This window comes from Gossypium arboreum, chromosome 8 (assembly GCF_025698485.1).
Source record: "Gossypium arboreum isolate Shixiya-1 chromosome 8, ASM2569848v2, whole genome shotgun sequence".
Classification (NCBI taxonomy): Eukaryota; Viridiplantae; Streptophyta; class Magnoliopsida; order Malvales; family Malvaceae; genus Gossypium; species Gossypium arboreum.
The window spans coordinates 30,533,136-30,539,945 of record NC_069077.1 but is presented as its reverse complement, the minus strand read 5'-3'; the positions used below and the strand labels follow the sequence as shown (position 1 = coordinate 30,539,945).

The 6,810-nt window shown below is 36.6% G+C and overlaps 1 non-coding gene across 1 annotated transcript; it reads left to right on the top strand.

Annotated features, from left to right (window-relative positions):
• Positions 1-511: 511 nt before the first annotated feature.
• On the top strand, positions 512-617 carry LOC128280214 (small nucleolar RNA R71). The gene has a single exon (XR_008270395.1). It is a non-coding gene; the product is annotated as a small nucleolar RNA R71 (small nucleolar RNA).
• Positions 618-6,810: the final 6,193 nt, after the last annotated feature.

Genomic DNA, 6,810 nt, shown 5'->3' with positions numbered 1-6,810 from the left:
GGTAAGGTGGTTGTTGAAAACCCGAAGGATCTTGTGGCCTTTGATTCCCTTAACCACCCCACGAGAAGTTGGGATGGTTCCTCCAACCTGCATTATATGTGTTACTATATAGGTTATTTTGAGATCTTGAATTATTACCCATATATTGAACTTGTTCCTCCTCGGTGCTAGGGTTGAAGGGTTGATATTTTATGTATGCTCCTCCTTCATTTGAATCGCACCTCATCACTGGATGTACCTGAGTAGACCACACAAACCAATCTTTTTATTTAAGAGTTCTACCTGGTAAGATAGCATAGTAACCGCATTGAGGTTGAAAACACCGGCTGCTTTCGTCGGCTTTGTTCACATGACTTACCACTGATAGTTATTCAATGACATCTCTTCAATAAATTTTTAAGCCACTTCAGGTGTTTTGTCATTGATAGTCCCACCAACAGCTGCATTGATAAATTTCCTTGTTGAGGGGTTCACACTGTTGTAAAACGTTTGAACCTGCAACCATAAAGGTAACCATGGTGAGGGCACCTTCTCAATAAGTCCTTGTATCTCTCCCATGCATCATGGAGTGTCTCTAGATCCATCTACACAAAAGAAGAGATATCATTCCTCAACTTAGCCGTTTTAGCCGACGAAAAATATTTAAGTAAAAATTTTTCGATCATTTGTTCCCAAGTAGTGATTGACCCTCGTGGTAACGAGTTCAACCACTGTTTAGCTTTGTTCCTCAATGAAAAGGGAATCAACCGAAGGCGAATGGCATCATCAGAAATGCCATTGATCTTAAAAGTTTTGCAAAACTCTAAGAAATTCACCAAATGAGCGTTTGGGTCCTCGTCCTACAAACCATCAAACTGAACAAACTGTTGGATCATTTGAATTGTGGTAGGTTTCAGTTCAAAATTATTTGTAGCAACAGCAGGCCTAACTATACTTCACTTAGTTCTTGTTAAAGTAGGTTTAGCATAATCATACATAGTATGTGGAGCAGGGTTCTTATTTACTGGATTAGCAGCATTCGTAGGGTGTAGCGGATTTTCCTGAATTTTAGCCAACTCCTCGGTTGTGGTGTGAATGTCGTCCTCTTGCTCTTCCTCTGTGTATCTTAGGCTTCGCCTTATTTCTCTTCAATTTCTGCAAGTTGTGTGATCGATCTCACTATCAAAAAGTAATGGTCCCGACGGGTTTCTTCTAGTCATGCACTATAAAAACATGCCAGAATCGAATAAACAAACAATTAAAAAATAAAATAAAAATTTAAATTGCAATAAAAGTAGAATGGCTAAAGAAATAAAAATCGAGTGGTCCTAATATCTTAGTTCCCCGGCAACGGCGCCAAAAACTTGATCTTGTTATGAATCATGATAATTTTTATAATTTATGAATGTTCGTTCTTGAAAACTAAATATTATAACAACAAAGGCAAGCGCACCTTATCGAACAGTAGTATAGTTTATGGCAAGATCGGGATGTCGAACCCAAAGGAACTAAAAGTACTAGTATTGACTTTCTTTTTATTATCTAGCCTGAAAATAAAAGGGGTTTGTTTTATCTAAACTAATTACTAAACTAAGAATGCATAGGAAGTAAATTGGGGAAATAACTTTTGGGAAAACTGAATGATTTGGACAATACCTAAGGGAAAAATCCACCTAGACTTCACTTGTTATTGACTCTGAATCAGACGATTTATTCACTTGACTTGATCCATAGAAATCCCTAATTTATATTACCATCTCTCTTGAGACTAACAACGTCTAACCCTAGGTTGATTAATTGAAATCTCTTTCTAATTAACTCCCTAGCATTGCATTAACTCGATCTATGAATTCCCTTATTAGGTTTCACCCTAATTCGGCAAAATTTTATCACCCTATCTCTAGGCGTGTAATCAACTCCGCTTAATTATGTTAGATCTACTCTTAGACAGGGACTTTTGCTCCTCTGAATAAGCACATCAATACTTGAATCAATATCCTAGAATATTAAAGCAAGAATTAAAAACTCATAATTAAGAATAAGTCAAATATTTATCATACAATTCAGATAATAATAACAATATCCGTCTTAGGTTTCATTCCCCTTAGGTTATGAAAGAAAACATCTCAAAAGAATAATGATAACAAAACATAAAGAAAAAGATCTTCAGTCTTGAAGGTGAACCCGGCTTCTGAGATAGATCAATCAGCCTTCTTCGAGTAATTCCTTGCCTCCTACTCCGTGTGTCCCCTTTAATCCTCCTCTAGTGTGTTTAAATAGGCTTTAGAATGCCTAAAAGCCCTCTAGAGTGGCCTTTTCCAAATAGGACTAGATTTGGGCTCGACAGGGACACGCCAGTGTGACACGCCCATGTTCGATTGGTTCAAACCATGTTTGAGTCTATTGAATGGACACGGGCGTGTGAACTACCCGTGTGAGGAAGTCCAGACTGTGTTGATTTCCCACGTTAACCCATTTTCTCCGTTTTTGTAAAACATGAAATTAAAGTATTAGGAGCATCGAATTCACCGAATCTAAGGATAAATCATCCATAAATGTGCTAAGCATGGGATAGAAATATGTATAAATTGTGGTTTATCACTCGTGTGGAAAAAATAAGGCTATTTACCAAGCCTCTTTTCCACCCTTACTTACATAACCTGCAAAAGATCACTCTATACCAATACAAGGGCACATCATATGGCCAAAACAACCACAACAAACAACATTTCAATTATGAAAATTTACTCATCAATAAAAAGTAACATCTTCTACACAATATCAAAATGAATATCGACCATTATCCATGGCCTTATACAAAATGAAAGGATTTAACCCAAACCACACATTTGGCTAATTCCTCAAGGACACAAAACAATAAAGTCTAAGCCATATACATGACATACTCAAAAATAAGATTTCTAACTATACTGAGTGCTTTAGATGATAATGTGATTGTAGCCTCCGGCATCCTTTGAATCCTCGAGCTATTTGTGACAGCCCAAAATTGACCCTAGTCGGAATGTGGTTTCGGTACCACAAAACCAAGGCATAAAAATAATTTAAAATTTATTTTGATGCCTATAATATGTGTGTGCTCATGTGTGACATTTTTGGTGATTGATTTAGTGTTATAAAGGTGAATTTCACTAGAAAGGACTTAGTAGTGAACTTTAAAAGTACGATAGGGAATTGTGTGATGACTAATTAAAGCATGCATGCAAAACAATGGACTTGCATGTCAAATTCCCCTTTTTATAGGTGGTGGTCGGCCATGGCAAGGAATTATGGGCAAAGAAAACATGTTATGACATGTTTTGTTAATGCATGATGTATTAAGTGATAAAATAATTAGATGTGGGAAGAGAAATAAAAAAAATGTGTGAGAGTGTAGCATTCCCCCATTGCCGTGTAACTAAGAAAGAAAAACAAAAAATTGTTCATCTTTTCCCTCCTTCCTTTGGCCGAAATTCCTAAGAGGAAGAAGAGATTTTGCTTCATTTTCTTTGTTTAGAAGAGATCTAGAAGGAGATTTGGCTAAACTTGCATCAAGATTAAGGTATGTATGAGGTTGTGTCATGAGATTCATGCATGTTTTAGTTGCTAACTTGATGTTCATGTTAGCCATGGTTCAAATCCTTGTTATGCCATGGAAATGGTATTTGGCCAAGGTTGTTATTGGGTCAAAGCCATTGCATGCTAAATGTGAAGCTTGCAAATGATGCATGCAATGATGGATTGACTACTCTTGAAATTTATTTGTAGCAATCTTAAGTAAGACATTGAGTTTTTTTGTTTAACCATGACCAAAGTTGAAAGGGGCATGATTGTGATGTATTCGGCCATGATGCATTCATGAGCATGGTTTATGCTTCTTGCATGTTAGTTAAAATTTGTGTTTTGGATGGTTATGGACACCTTGAAATTCGGCCTTGCACCTATATGTGTATATGTGTTTGCACATGATATTTTGATTATGAAGAAAGTGATAAATATGTTTGTTTAAAGAAGAAATTTGTTGAAGAATGTTGTGAAATTTGCATGTACATTCGGCCTAGTACATGTATAGTGTGAAAAACCTTAAAATTATTTTTGATTTTGTGTATTTATGACCATGTATAATCGGCCACATGAGTAATTTGAGCACTTGATGTTATGTTAAAATTCTTGAGCTTAAATATATGGATGTATGTATATGTGGCCATATAATGGCGTTTTGGGTTCAAAGGTTGAATGATAAATTATAATAAAGTGAGATGATATGAGATGCCAAATGTGATTGACTAGTAAACATTATTGATAGAAATATTGAATACTTCTACTTGTATTCGTTAAGCTCAAGAGCAAAAGGAGCTAAATCCGATAAAGGGAAGGAAAAAGTGATCGAATAGCCGTTGAAGTTGTTCGACAACATCCGAGGTAAGTCCTCAAGAAATGACCCTACTCGAATTATGTGAAATGAAACATGGATGTGTAATGATTATTGATTTATGTGTGTATGAGTATTTGAATGATACCGGGCTAAGTCCCGGCGATTATGCTAGTGATATGTTTGTGTTTGAGCCTTAGTAACGAAAATGAAACATGGATGTGTAATGATTATTGATGTATGTGTGTGCATGAGCAATTGAATGATATCCGGCTAAGTCCCAAGACATTTATGCTAGTAATTATATCCGGTTAAGACCAAGGCAATTGTGCTAGTGACTACATCCGGCTAAGACCAAGGCATTCGTGCAAGTTGTTAAATCCGGGCTAATACCAAGGCATTTGTGCAAGTCGTTCTATCCGGGCTAAGACCAAGGCATTCGTGCATGTGGTTATATCCGGTTGTATTCCGAAGAAGCTTGGGCTGGAGGTGAGCGTTGGTTGCTGTAATAAATTTAATTAGTACGCTCGAAAAGCCCAAAGGATAAGGTATGTTTATATGTGCATTGGAAAAGTCGATATGTTTGAGTAACATTCGCTCAATCGACTAATGAGTTTTCAGCTATTGAATTGGTTGATATCTTGTGAAAGTTTATAATGATGAAGTGTGAAGTAAGTATGATTATGTGAATGTGTATTAATGAAATGATTCATTTGGCTATGTGAATGTAATGCTTTAGTTAAAGCTGATTTTATTGCTTGAGACTTACTAAGCATAAAAATGCTTACCCCGTTGCTTTGGCTCTCTGTTTTATAGATTTTGCTCGTTAGCGATCGGATTCGGGATCATTAAAGTCGAAGTCATCTACACTATCAAGGCCTCCATTTTGGTATAATTTTGGTTGAACTTTGGAATGGCATGTATAGGACTACCCTATTGTTGAAGGTCATGTATCTTTCGGTTTTGTGTAAACTTGGATAGCCATGCGAAAATGGCTTATATACGTTTTTGGTATGATACTATAATCGTTGTATGTTGATCATTATGGGGTATGGAATTGTTTTGAGAAGATTAGCCATTGGAATGGTTAATCATGATCACACTTTGTGCTATGTATGCAAAGAGGGGCAATTGAATCGTGGAAATCATGAAATAGGTAAAGGTTACCTTGAAAACAGATGCTGGCAGCAGCAGTGGTGTGGTTTTGAAAAATCACCAAAATTTGTAGGAATGGTATTAAAAGTTATGTAAATGAACCTTGATGAGTCTACTTTCATATGGAAGAAAAGAAATGGTCATAGGAGTTACTTGTTAAGAGATATTAAAGTTATCGTGAGACAGGGCCAGAATGGTTTCTGGGTCCCCTATCGCGACTTTAAAAATTTACTATAAATTATCCAGAAATAATTAGAAGTCATGCATTATATGTGCAGATTCCATTTTGAGTATAGTTTCATTATAAACAAACGGCACCAGTATTAAATCCCTGTACAGAGAGATATTCAAGTTGTAACGCGCGAAGGTCAGAGCAATCGATCCCTGTAACATGGGTGACTTTAACTAATAAACTGTACCAATTGGCCCTACCAAAAATTCTAGAAATAAATCCATGGAAGGATATATGAGTCTAAATTCAGGGAAAATTTACGGAATCAGTTTTCGAGTTTTGAAACTCGAGATATGATTTTTAAGGTGACAGTGACGCAGTTTTCCAGCCTGTCTGGAAATGCCAAATTGGTCGGTGCTTTAAGAGGACTTGGCTCGTTAACCCCTCGCGTCCGACACCGCCGATGGTCTCGGGTTCGGGGTGTTACACTATTTATGTGTCACTATAAGAAAATTGGAAAAGAGAGGGAGTAAGCATAAAGCTTAGTAAGAAGCATACAAAATACATAACAACAACTTTACCATTTAACAACATGCTTTTCATACAAAAGTAGGGTACACAAACTCTATCTTTAAACATTATACATCCCTCGGTACCAATACGAAATTTGAATTCATTTCCCGTCTCGCACTGACCCATCTTAGCTTGCAACTCCTTATCACCTTTCTAAGCTTCACGGATCTCTTGTAGAAATGTCAGTCTAGCTCTCAACTTTTCTAGAATCGAACCATCATTAGACACAGTCAATTGAGTATTCATGGCTCTTAAGGTGAACAATGACTTTCTACTTAAAGCGTCAGTGACTAAATTCGCCTTTCTCGGGTGATAGTCAATTATCAGCTCATAATACTTTATTAGCTCAAACCATCGTCGTTGTCATACATTCAACTCCTTTTGAGTCATCCAATATTTGAGACTTTATAATCAATAAATACTCGGCATTTCTCACCATACAAATGATGTCTCCAAATTTTCAACGTGAACACGATGGTGGCCAACTCTAAATAGTGCGTCGGGTAGTTTTTCTCGTGAAGCTTCAGTTATCTCGAAGTGTATGCTATAACCTTACCTTCTT